The following is a 14,552-nucleotide window of genomic DNA, read 5'->3' as shown; positions in this document are numbered from 1 at the left end:
ACTCTTAGGGGATGGATTTCTGAGATGAATGATGTAGTCAAATTGTCTGTCTCTGGCACCTCCTCATGAATGATGTCTTAAGATGCTTAGGAATCTTTGAAAATAATTCTCTATATTTTCATTTTTAGCTAAGTGGTATGCTGAAATTTAAAGTCATAAGATGGTGACATTTATTAAATGTGCAGCACCTCTTAGACTCAGGCATAGATTGCCAAGAGGAGAGTAGTAAAAAGTGGGTAGGCCTACATTCATGAGAAGAGTGTTTCCTGAGTGTTCCTGATATACCTCCTTTGGAACCCAGAATTCATCTCCCTTCTGAAATAGTAGTCAGTAAACACGGGGAGATGTATTTGGTGTTCTCAGACATCTATATGTTACTTATTTTCTATTGACATTGCTCTCATGTATGTGCAATGAAAATGGACTCATCATGTGATATGTATTAAAAGTAAGCACTAGGACAGTCAACGGGGGAGGCTAGGAGTTTATTTCTTTGTCAAGGCAAATGATGAATCAGATAACTGTCTGTCTCACATTCCAAATTAGCTTGAATTCATCATGAAATTCCACAACTGATGGAATATTATCTTCGTCTCCATAAACATTTTGGCACACACTGTGCTATGTGTATTCCTGGGATTGGCAAAGGAGATTGTCATATTAAATCCAAATTCTTCTACAGGTGCCTCTCAAGAATAAATGAGGGAATAAACAAAATTCTTTCTTTGTCTACTCACTTTAAGGAGAAAATTTTGTTAAAATAAAGATTTTTGAGATTTCACCTTACTTGAAACTATTATTTTGAAGTCAATATAACATTTGAATTCAACTAACAGGCACAGGCTCCTGTTGAGGCATAGTCTTGCAAATGTGTGGATTTCTCTGAAATGCAAAGGGTCTAACAACAATTTCCTTAGCAAAGTAGCTTCTGCACACTTACCTAAATTATGAATTTGGCTAATCAGTGCAATGCCTTCCTGGTATCCTAAAGGGACCCTGATCCTGCTCCCTGTACATTTCATACAATAATTAGTAGATTTTATTATTCTATAAAAACCCAGACAAAATCAAACTGTCTCATGCAAGATGCTACCACACAAGGCAAACTTCATGTTTAAAACAGACATTGTTCTTCACCTTGCCTTGCCTTGCCTTGCACAAAGGAATATGGCCTGGAGTTCATCACACATACAGTGCACACTTTATAATGGATGGAAAACACACCCCCAACTCTGACATCCACTAATTATTGGATTTACTAATTAAATCAGTTTTGAAAATGTGCAATCCGGAGGCTTACTCTCCCTCTTCTGACAGTTTTTTTTGTTTGTTTGTTTGTTTTTTTGTTTTGTTTTGTTTTAGTTCGTTATTTAATAGAAGTGTCCTGGCTGTTTCTTTTGTTAAAAATCAAAGCCACTGTGAAAATTTACTTTCTGAACAGACCTCACAATGTTAGCCATCGGTATCTGACTCTGGCCTTGCGATTTGAATATTAGCAGTCAGTTTTACAGCTGTTCCATTTAGAGACACACGTCACAACGCCCGCGTTTCAGCAGTCATTTCTCGTCTCCTCTGCTGGCCCTGGCCCTTAGCATGTTTGCACGGTGACACTGCGAATGTGCTCTGAGCGGAGTTATATGGCATCATTTGGAGAAACATTGCGTTAATAACCAGAGTTCAAGGGCAAAGGATATAAACGGAGCAAATTACAAGTCTGAACAGATATATAGCTTTTGCTAAAAGGGACATGGGCTGCTACTTTATTTACTGGACACCGGTGCACTTGCAGAAGGTGCCGGAACACAGGAAGACATTTTTAAAGGACCGACCGGCCTCACAGCTTAAGAAAACAGCACACATTTTCAGACTGAAGGGAAGCTAGTGCGAGGATGAACGGTTCTGGCTTTCCTAATAAGAGCATACGATCTGTGTAACGCACCTTAAGTTTCTGGGGGTAATTTCACAGATGAGCATATCATTTTATGTGCCACCCTGGAGAGAAAGCAAACGCCTGCTGGAAACCTGAGTTCAGTAGATAATTCCTGCCTGCAACTTAGCCTAGTTTTGTTGTGATTTCCTGCGTCGCTGATTGTAACCACTTTAACCATAGCTTGTTTCCACTTTAGTTCAAAATTAATGGCTCGAAAGAGTGATTTGTGAAAGTGCCTTGTTCCACTTTACCTGTAAAAGTCTGAGCCTCCTCTTGGATTAAATGAGGAAAGAACCAGAAATTCCAAAAGTAGAAAGAAATATCAAATAGGAAAATAAAAGAACAAATGAGCACCTTCTTTAATAAGCAGAGAAAATAAAATATCAGGTAATAATTTCCATTGGCTATTAATGAATATTATTACTAATAGCTGTGATAATACTAAGCATATTTTCAATTGTCAATTTTATTTGTCGTTTATTTTTCAATTTTACCTTAATAAAGCAAAAAAATAAGGCACATGATAATTTTCTTTCCCCAGATCAGGATGCTTTCTCTCTCTCTCTCTCTCTCTCTCTCTCTCTCTCTCTCTCTCTCTCTCTCTCTCTCTCTCTCTCTCTCTCTCTGTGTGTGTGTGTGTGTGTGTGTGTGTGTGTGTGTGTGTCTGCAATAGCTGGAAAAAGTATTATACTAACTCTCACAAATCTTTCAGAGAGCCTGAATCCTTTACTATGCTTAAGAAAGAGCCTAAAAATCAGGGAGTAGAGAAGCAATAGAGCAAATTATATGCATAATCCATGAAAAAATCATGCAGCTACTGAAACTGATTGATATATTTACTTTCTAATAATATTAGGAGGTACATTTGAGACAGTGTACCCTGAAAATCCACAGTATTCCACTGTATTATTTATCACCTAAATAAGCATGATTTAAATGCTAGCATATTTCTGTGTGTTCTATGTGAGCCTGATGGGTTAGGATGATTAAGTTTCTTTAAACTTTTCAGCTTCCTAAACAAAACTACTATGTTATGAAAATATGATATTTAAATAAGAAATTAATGCAGCAATACTTCAGCCTCCCTGCTTAAACAGGTTAACTAACATACACCTTGGCAATGAGTTTCACACTCAGCTCTAGGGAGGTGGTGTTGGGGGCAGAGGGAGATGTTGGGCATTTAAAAGCACCTTTAGACAAAACACAGTCTCTCCACATGAAAAAAATCCAACTCTTTCTGAACTCTCAGAGGCGAATGAATCAACACACAGACTGGACAGGCTTTTCCTTGACATGAAATGTATTCCCTTTAGCAGCCTGGCTAGTGAGAGAAATGTTTGCCTCCAATGGGCCTGTCCTTCAGTTGCCAAACAAGAGACCAGGTGATACAATGGCTTGCTAGCAGGCCCCTTTCAATGGCTGATCCCAACATGTGTTCTCCTGCTCTCCATCTATCTGCCTAGTTACCTTTTAAAAAGGGCACCTTACACTGAATGTGCTAAAACCATAGGCTTCCGGCTTTTTACAAGGATGAACAAAACATGTTCAAATAGCTCATACCTTTAAAACACATAATGATGAAAACATACTTCTAACATGCAAAATATGCATTCCCTGTTCCATTTCTGTGGGTTTCGTCTTTGTGAAATGTCTTATTGACTTTGAATAACCAGTGGTGTTGTATTTTTCATCCTACATGGCATTTCTGAATTATAGCCTCCTATTTACTCTGCTTCCATCAGTTTTCTGTGTTTTAGCATCGACGCTGTACTCGGTTGAAGAGCAAGTGTATATATAGGTCCGATACCACGGTGGGTCTCAGATTCAGGCCGGGCACCATTATCAGTAAGAGCAAATATGAGTTTTAAAACTGTCTGCAGTTTGGGTTGAGCTGGCTGATTCTGCTGGAGAAATGATTTGTCAGACAGTCCAAAATCGTGTGGGGTTCGGTTCCCTCCGCTTTTCCATTCTGCATTTTCCTTTCTCCCACAAGATATAATAGAAACTAATCTTCAAAATCGAAACATTCCAGGGCCTGTCCTTTTATGCAGGCATCTCGCCCTCGCTGCTGAGAGCCACACTGTGCTATGAGTGTGTTCCTATTTACATGCGCAGGTTCCCCGCTGGTGGGACCCGGGCAGGCAGACAGACCATCCATCATCCTACCTCCTCCCTGCCGAGCACTGCATTGGTCGCCAATCCCATGGCCGGTGGGGCAGCACCTGCGAGACAGCCCAAAGCTTCCCTCTGCTCTCCTCGCCATGCCTCGCGGGTTGGATGTGCCCCTGTGAGCCACTGCATTCTCCAAGGCCAAAATCAGAAAGGTAGGCTTGCTCGGGTGACAGACTTGAGCTTGTGCTGAACCCCAAGCTGTAGCTGGTGAGGAGGCTGCTTGCTTCGCATGAATCTGTGGCAAGCCTTCACTGGGGTTACTCACTAAAACACTGGAGATTATGTTTACCTTTGGGAGGAGAAAGTAACTGAGGACAGTTTTAGGGAATCCGGTGTGTTTGCCTCTGGCCTGTTGCTCTTTCTGACACTGATCCAGGTGAGCTTGCAAGCCTACTTTGAATTTCGAATGGCCCATGCACATTTAAAGAAACATTACTCTTAGAACAAAGTGAACACTATCCAACACAATTCATGAAATGAGACAATCTATAAAGTTCTTGTTGTGCATGTGAGACCTAAATTCGAATTCCCAGCACCAGTGTAAAAGCCAGGAGCCACAGGCAATGAACCTGTAATCCTAGTGCAGGGAGATGGAAACAAGAGTGTCCCTGAGAATTCTTGGTCTTGCTCAATGGAGAGGCCTCCAAGTTCACGAAAAAACCCTATCCCCCAAAATAAGGAAGGCAGGGATTGAGGCTGACAACAGTGTTGACCTCAGGTACACATGGGCACACACACACACACACACACACAGCCAGTCCAACACAGCCCAAATTTTGAAACACCTTCTAGTTGACCCAACAATTTTCACAAACAGACACATAACCTAGAGCTCAAGGACCCAGTCCCAGGTTGAAAATAAGACAAGATCTGAGTAAATTGGAAACTTAGCTGGGGCAGGCAGGAAGGTGAAATGGGAGAGAGGGGGAGGAAAGGGGAGTGAGGGAAAGTAGCTCAATTAAAAATGGCAAAAAAAGAAGAAATGGATGCAAAGCTTTGGAAAACATTTGTCTTAACAAAGCATATTTCTTTTTTGTTGTTGTTTGTTTTTTCGAGACCGGGTTTCTCTGTATTGCTTTGGAGCCTCCTCCTCTGACTCCCAAGTGCTGGGATTAAAGGCATGTGCCACCAACGCCTGGCTGAAAAGCATATTTCTTAAGAAAGTTCATCAAGGACAACATCCGCAACAGTAGACGTCACCCTAAAACCTCTGCCCCTGTCTTGCTTCTATATATAAATCATCAAAAGAGAGAGATGTAAGAGACACTTTGGCCACCCTTTTAGAACTAGAACCAATGTGGCTAGAAAGGAGTAGAAATAGAGGAGTGGGTCTTGAGCTTTCTTGCTGTAGAAGGAGAGCAGAAGCACTGGGCAAATACCAAGGTGCTCCGGTGTGTGAAGTATCTCCCTCTAAGTAGATCTCAAGCCTCGTTTCATGGTGATCCTATGCATGCTTTTAAAGAATTGCCTAATGAAGTTGTTCTATGGTGTGGCCAGGACAAAAGTACTTGGAAAACTTATCCAGCACTGGAATATCTATGTCATTGGGATTCATGGAACATGACTCTGCTACGTGTCCTGGGCCATTCATGCCTCTACTCTACACGCAAGTGTAGATCCAGGAGTTCAATGTTGTAAGAATACATTTTCTGTTTGTCATCTGTAATTCACTGACATGTCTCCCTGAAGTAACTTGAAAGACGTTTGGGGTTCTTTTGAATGCCGATATTGATGAAGTTGTTTATAGTTTTATTTATAATAATGCCTTTAGGGGATGAAAGGGAAGTCACAGATGAAATCTGAAATACAGTTCTTAGACTTTGAGAGCCCAGTACACCGGAAACCTTCCTGTGGTGTTGGTTTTGGGGTATCTCTGAAGTGTGTCCTGCATGATTTTGTCTGTGCACTTTGTATGAACAGGACATGCCGCCTGCTGACCCAAGTGAAGCTGGAATTTTCCTCCCTTTGGTCGTTTCCACCATCCATGGTCAGCAAAGGCATTTTTCTGCATTGTGCAGTACACTTTTCCTTGAGAGATATATGGTCAGTTCTTGGATGAGACACCTTGAACTTTTACGGGTGTTGGTCATTGATCTTGATCAGGACTGGATAGGAAGCCCTTGACTCAGCTACCGACACACTACAGGGAAATTCAATTTCTGTGACCTCGGAGCCTGTACTCAATTAGGAGCCCTTGTTATTTTTTACTTTTATTAAGGAAAACTGCAGCTCCTGCTTTCTAGCTCTAGGTTTTAGTTACAGTAATCAAGTTTTCAGTATAACTGGCTGTGATCGTTGGCATGGACAGTGAGCTTTCGAGTCACATAGACATAGTGTGTGCTTGGAAGGCTCTTTTCCATACCTTGACGACAGATGGGTAATAATCCCGTACATTAATACCTCCACATTGGTTTATGTGTGCTTGACCACAGTGCAAGCATAATTATTTTTGCCCAGTAGAAGCTATTAGAGATCTATTTGGTAGGTTTTACGATCAATAGCTCCTGTGATATTTGTGTAGCAGCCACAGAATAATCAATGGAAGGTCGTATAAAGTAAATTACCATCCTCCCATAATGATTCTTTTTTTTCTGGATGAGAATTGGGTTTTATTATTGCATCAAGAGCCCCTCACAACGCATGCTCTATCTGTCAGGGAAAGAGAGATATAAAAGTTGGGAGCGTGTTTTGAACATAGTATTAATATCCATTACTTGAATTTATGTTATTGGATTATTGAATTAGTGGATTCGCACTGGAATTCCTTCAGAACCCTTTCTTATGTACTTAGTGACACAGTTAATAACAGTCGGGAGCAAATGGACGCCTTCGCCGCATGGTGGAGTGAGTCACTTTGCAAAAGTCAATCTCAGTAGCTGTCTCTTTCCTGCAAATTTAGAGTTGGTTAAATGTGTTATATTGACACCGTGACCGAGCTTTTCTCTGCAAGGCTTTTGGAGAATGCCTGGTAAACTAAGCAGGAGATGAAGTAAGGAACACTGATATGATAAACTCACACCTATGAATAGATCCAGGGGAAATTGTGAGCTGACAAGGGATAGTCTTGCACACCTGTGTTCAAGTACCAGTCTCCATCTCTCACCAGAGGTGCCTAACCTGGATTTCATTCTTACAACTCAAGTCTCAGTGATGGCTGGGCCCTTATAAAAGATTGCAATTTGCCAACCAGAGGCATGCAATCCCCCAACTGTCTTAAAGGGACCCATTTTCAAAGTTTAGTTTTTCTTTTCGTGGGTGCAATCAGTTGTGCACTGAAAAGCTGCAGCCACACTTGGATAACTGCAGGCACAAGAGGCCACGAGAGGCCTCTTTGCTCCAAATTTTGTACCTGCGACTAATTGCGCTTACAGCAAATGGGAGTGTAGAAGGAACTTTTTAAAAAATTTGGGCCAGTAAATTCTCCTTGGAGGAAACAGGCAAGAAGAGAGACAATTACTCATGTTCTTAAAGACAAAGGCATATAAAGATATTTCTCTTCCCACCTCTGATCCTGCCTATGACTTGCTCTTCTAGCAAAGTGGGAGGTACCACAGAATTCTAATCTTTTGTGACATCACCTGGGATTTGATTACAGTTGAAAGCGTGCAAGAAATAATGCACTTTAAAAGATACAGCCAGGGTTGTGAAATGGAGACTATCACCGCTGATGAACAAATGAAGTGTTTCAAATGATATGAAAGCAAGGATTTTCCTTTGCAGGAAATTCTGTGATTATTGCTATCTCTCTCTTTTTTTGTTTTGAGTGGTTTTTTCCTCTAGATCCCATCAAGAGGAACACCAGTAAACACCTCATATTTATGTGTGTATATATACACATATGCACATGTATATTTATATGTATATATACCCATTTACACAAATTATACAGATGTATCTATGCATATATGAACATAAAACCATGTGTATGTACAGATTTTTACATGCAAAAACATATATTACTCTATTTGATAAGTCTAGGGAAACAGCTTTGCCTTTTAAGTGATGCACAGATGTGACCTTTGTCATCCATAATTCCCAGATTTAAGACATCTGCCTGCAAGAGTTTGTGATCCTATATCCTCTCCTATTCAATATAGTGATAGGGAAATTGATGTGAAATCCAAGATCTTGCTTTCTACTTTTTGTAGATGACCAAAATCAGGCTCATATTTTAAAATTTAGGCATCATGCACAGAATGACATTGACATCCTGAGTTACTGCTCCTATGGGAATGCCTCAAAGGAACCTGTATCACAGAGATGGACGCCACCACCAGACAGGATGGCAAAGGGGTTGCGTTGTTGTTATGGCCCTAGAAATTCCTTGTGAGTCACATAGTAGTAGTTAAAAAGCAAATAAATCTAGACAGGCATAGAAAGATGCAAAAACACATAAGATAGAACACATAAATTACCCTATACATATACAATCAACGTGGTCAGGGTGCCAGGAATACACAATGGGGGAAAGACAGGCTCTTCAACAAATGGTGTTGGGAAAACTGCAAACCCACAATCTGAGAATTGCATTACAGCTTCATCTTACACCATTCACAAAAACAAAACTGGACTCAATATGGATTACAGACGTAAATGAAAACCCTGAAACTGTGAAACTTCTAGAAGGAAAGTGGGAACAGTATCATGACATTGGCCTGGGTGTGTTTATTTGGAAATGAGCCCAGAATCTCAGACAACAAAAGCAAAATCAGAAAAATGATAGATATTACATTAAAATGAAAAGTTTCTGCACAGCAAAGGAAACCAGAGAAAAAAGTAGAAAAAAATTATAAACCATATGGCATATCAGACACAAATTTCAAAAATATAGAAGAACTACATTTCTACAGCAAACAACTGACAAGCAAATTTAAGAACTGGGGTAGATATTTCTACAAAGGCAATATATTTAACTGATCATAATGGCTCCTGCCTATAATCCCAACACTTAGGAAATGGAACCTAAGTAAATTATAAGGTAATGTACTCTGTATAGTGAAACTTGTGTTGGAGAAGAAGGGGGAGAAGGAGGAGGAGGAGGAGAAGAAGGAAGGGGAAGAGAAGGAGGCACCATACAAATTGCCAGCAAGTGTGTGAAACAATGTTCATTATCACTAGTCATCATGAACCTACCTACAATGAGGGATGAAAAAGATGACTCAGAAGTCAAAAAGACTCAATGCTCTTTCAGAAAACAGGAGTTTGTTTCTCAGAACTCACACTGGGTGGTTCACACCCACCTGTAATACCATTCCCAAGGGGATCAAATGCTCTTCACTGGTCTCCATAAACACCTGCAAGTGTGTGCATGAGCACACACACACACACACACACACACACAAATTAACACACTGGTCTCCATAAACACCTGCAAATGTGCGCATGAGCGCACACACACACACACACACACACACAAATTAACACACAATTATATATTCTTTATAAAGAATTATGATGAGTTACCCCTTCACATATGGGAGAAGACATATTCTTTCCTACATACTCACAAACTGACAAGGATGGCAAGAATCTGAAGAAACTGGAATGTTCCTGAATACTGTTGGTAAGATCATATAAGAGAGCTACTACTGTGAGAAATAGGCTAATTTAACCTAGATGAAAACCATGTTATTACTGTCGCCAATATAAGCTAAGTGCTGTTTGTTGAATTTACATTAACATTGAGATGCAATTATTAACCTTCAGTGTTTTTGTAAGGGGAAAAATAGCCCAAATTTCAGAAATGGTTTACACTTATGGTATGATAAAAGGATATTCAAAAAGCATAAATCAAGAATCCTAGGCTCTTTACTATCTTATTTGATCTTAATCTAAGCTACGTTAGCTGGGAAATCTAGTCTCCCTTGCAAAATCCCTGCATGAGAATAAAGTGCAACTAGACATACTAATTAACTTCCCAAAACTTTTGTGTGTGTGTGTGTGTGTGTGTGTGTGTGTGTGTGTGTGTGTGTACTGCATGTTACCTTTTGGGAAGGTGTGTGCACATGGGAGTGTACCTCTGTATGTATGCAGTGGAGGCAAAGACTGATGCTGAATGTCTTCCTCAATTACTCTATCTTTTGAGACAGTATCTCTCGCTGAAAATGGAGTTCATCATTTGAGCGAGACTGGCGAGACAATGAACACTAGGGAGCTAAGTTCCCCCAGTGCTGTGATTACATGTGCATACCACTTCACTTCATATGAGTAGCCAAGGTCCAAATTCTGGTCCTCTTTTTTTTGTACAGTATTTTCAGTTTTATTATAAAAGTGCACATACAACCAACATCGCCTGCATCATTTCTTGGTGCTGCTTGCATTCAGCACTTGCTCCTGAGCAGCTTTCTTTGCTCGTCCTCGTGACTGTATGTAAGACACTTTCCTGACTGAGCTACCGCTCATCTTAAACGTCCTATAAGAAACCATATGCCTTGCTCTATGGTTCAAAATGGTGAGGTTAAGGAACGTGCTTCTTACTTTCACTGTCTTTGTGACACTGTATGTGAGTGAATGTGCTACCATTCTCCTTTGAAGAATTTATCAAATAAGAGATTAATTACCTTCATCAATTTTCTGCAGAACTTCTGCATTTAGCTTTGGTACTGCACTACTAAGGGGGCTGGAGATGTGGTTGAAAGTTCAGAGAAGAGAGACTCAAATGACATAAACAATAGAATTTTGAGACACGTTTAGAAAATTATCCTTCCGAGAGTAAAGTAAAACATGATGAGACTATGAAATGATCTATGAGGAAATTGCAGGACCATTTTCTCCAGAGGTAAAGGTAATAACACTTGAGGGAATGGACTCAAATTAGGAGCAATTTTATATGTACAGAAAAACATTACATTAACCATAAAAGCTAAAAAGAACTTGTAATGAAAAACAAAGAGAAGCGATAAAAACACCGTTCCTTTGTACCTAAAAATGCTACATGCAAATGAGACATTCAACACATAAACAGGTGCTATGGACACTGATGGATGATCATAATAGTGAAGGGTCATTAGGATGACTTCCTTGCGAGTTTCTGTAACAACCACGCACTACCTGGTCTTTCTGTATTTACCTTATATTACTCTGACATTGAGTTAACTCTGCCATGCTCCTTCACCATGATACCCAAGAAGTCATCTCCTTGCCAATGTAACAGATCCTAGATAATATAATCTTAAGCCTCAAGTGGACTACAAACTCTGCCTTCAGCGCTACAAAACATTCCTATCACTTTAGACTCCCAGGAAAACAATTCTAGATTGGCCTTTACCCCTCTCTCCTGAAGTCTACATTTTTCCTATTAGCTGACCTTACGCCTCATCTTCCTCAACATCTTTGTATTCATTGATCCTTTGTTCTCCTCATTCAGTGTGTTTACTAAGTCGGCATTTGAACAAAAGCAGTCAACAAACAAGAATCAAATGATAATTTTTATAAAAGTTGACATTGACCTTAAATACCAATTATTATGTTTCTTAGGCCATTGATTTAAAAAAAAGTACTGAATTTTACATGGAACATGAGTTCTTCCCATTTGTCCAGCCTTTTCTCTTGCAGCTAGGTGTGGTTTTGTGAATGAGTACAGCATCTTCAGTGGCTGAATCTCAGCCTCCCAATATTTCCTAATATATGGATGTTGGTCCAGCTGTGTGGTAGGATGAACTAAGCTATTGCAGTGGTCTTGTGTTTCTCACCTGCTGTCCCTATTAAGGACCCATGTAGTTTAAGCTGCTCTGATTTTTCCCATCAATTGGCTAGCAACCTGGATCCTTATTTACATGTTCACCTACTCATCTCCTTAAAACTCACCTCCTTAAAACTATCGTCACCTGATTTGACTTTTCTTCACAGATAAGTACTTCAGTCCTCTCCTTTGGGGTCTGTCCCATCCTTCCTATCACCAGGTCTCAGCCTACTCCAGTTGACTCCCGCCTCATACTCACAGAAACTATGGCCCATTGGCCTTTGTGGCTACCCTCTTGCCTGGCCTTCCCTTACCTGAAAGAACAAGAAAAAATGACCTAACCTATTGTCTTTCTACAGACACTTCTACACTTCTGCAATGTCATGAACCCTGAGTTTTCTTCAACCTTTCTGTTCACTTACCTGTCTATATTTCAATTGACAACTTCCTCACTATTTTAAACCTAATACATGCAACACATGTTATAATGGACTCTTAAAATGCTCATTCCCCACACTTACTTTACCTCAACTTTCTCATTCTAGCCACTCACCCACTCACTATATTTGCAATGTGTAGGCAGCGCTAATTCCACTCCTCCCTCACTTCTTAGAACTCAATCTCAAAGCAGTTGGCATTGCTTCTATCTCAAGCATAAGCATTGCTTTTATCTATTTTTATCTCCTTTACTTCCACCCCTTAGTCCTAAACATCATAATCCTTTCCTGATTCATGGAATGATATGTGGTCTGATTTGCCCAATAACATTCTTTCCTCACTCATCCACAGGTTAACCTAAAGAAATAAACTGTTTACACCAAAGTGGGCTAACAAGAACCTCCTTACCATGAACCATATGCATATGCAATATCCTTTTCTCTCTCAGGACTTTCTTCTCAGTTCCTCAGAAATAGTAGTTCCCAGTCCTGAATCATGGAACAAGCCATTTATTTGCCGGTTATCTCATCCTTTTAAAATAGTGATACATCTCTCATGAAATAATGACCCATAAAAACTGTCCGTATTTTAGCAAAATATACATAAGTGCATACCAATCCTCTTTAACACCTCCTGGTATTTCTTTTTCAATTCACAATTCCTGGGATTTATTGGGCTAATCTTTTAAAAAATAGAGGTATTATTTAGTTACCAGACAGTTTACTTGCTTTAAGTGTATATTTTCACTCTTGTATGTTTTAAACAAACTTACCACATTTACAGCCATCACAATTCACTGTTAAAATATTCCTCTCATAACAATTTAAAGTCATTCCCTGTCCCATCCTGACTCTAAGCTCTACTAGTCTATATTCTGTCTCTGTAGATTTACCATTTTCTTGACACAAAATGGAATTAAATGACATATGATCCTTTACAATTGGCTTCTTTCATTTGTCAAAATAGGAAACATGTTATAAGTAAGTGTGTTTAACAAGAAAATATTAACATGTCCACTTCATTTGTATGGCTATTTGCTATCTTACTATATGGATATACTATTCATTGTTTCAGTATTACCCAAGGTGACAGTCATTGAGGCTGTCCCTTTTAGAGCTATATCTTTTGTGTTTATAGATGTTCTTACTTTCTACAGCACAATTTTGGTCTTGTTGATATTACTTTTCCTTTTCATGCATGTAAGGCTGACAATAGAGTCCTCTGCATCAGGGTGTACCCGGGACCCAGAAAATTCCTTCTAAGGAGAAAATCCTCCAGATTCAATGCCAACCAGGGAATGGGCAGATGCCTTTTAACTCCATATTGATTTCCAAACACATCCTCCTAAGGACTCTTTGTCAAACACAATGATTATGGATAGTAAAACTGTGACTCTCTTCTTTAGGAAAACATCGGCTCCGTGGAATGGAATCTTGTCGCAAATGTGTTCTCACTTAATTTTGCAACATTTGGAGAAGTACTAATCTGAGGTTAAAGGAGCAAGCCTTCCCTCAAGTCTAGTAGGTTGTATATCCATTTCTAATTCTTAAAAATCTTGGAGCCATGCAAAGGACTCACACTTGGTTATTTCACATTTATCTGAACATCTTGTGAAAAAAGCCTTGAAGGATTCTAGAAAATCCCATCCCTATAGTAAGACTCAAGTGCTGGAACTAGAAATATGAATGTAAAAAAAGTATTTTCTCAATGGGAGTTTCTCTCTCTCTCTTTCTCTCTCTCTCTCTCTCTCTCTCTCTCTCTCTCTCTCTGTGTGTGTATGAATTTTTTGGCTCTAAAATATTGCTTTATGCCTTAGTCTATGTAGTTTGCTTTAATATCTACTGTGAAAAGTGAAGCCAACCTTAGTCTTCAGACAAAACTAAGGAAAATTGGCCTCTAGAGGCTAAGACTCAGAGACAATGTGTGGTGGTATCAAAGAAAATATCCCCCAAAGGGAGTGGCACTATTAGGAGATATCACCTTGTTGGAGTAAGAATGGTCTTGCTGGAAGAAGTATGTCACTGTAGAGTTGGGCTCGGATGTCTGGTATAGACTCAAGCCATATCTAGTGGGAAAGACCACTTCCTAGTGTATGCAAGTTAAGATGTAGGACACTTGGGTACTTCTCTAACACCATGTTTGCCTGCACACCACTATGATGATAGCAGACTAAACCTCTGAAAATGTAAGCCAGCCCAACTAGATACTGTTCCTGTATCAGAGTTGCCATGGTCATGATGTCTTTTCACAGCAATAGAAACCTTAACTAACACAGCATGTAAAGAAACAGACCATGTAGAAATATGAACATGGTGAGAACCAGCACTGTAC

The sequence above is a fragment of the Mesocricetus auratus genome, unplaced genomic scaffold, assembly GCF_017639785.1.
Source record: "Mesocricetus auratus isolate SY011 unplaced genomic scaffold, BCM_Maur_2.0 Super-Scaffold_4256, whole genome shotgun sequence".
In the NCBI taxonomy this organism is placed as follows: Eukaryota; Metazoa; Chordata; class Mammalia; order Rodentia; family Cricetidae; genus Mesocricetus; species Mesocricetus auratus.
The sequence above is the reverse complement of the archived record's forward strand: the minus strand, read 5'-3'. Positions refer to the sequence as shown.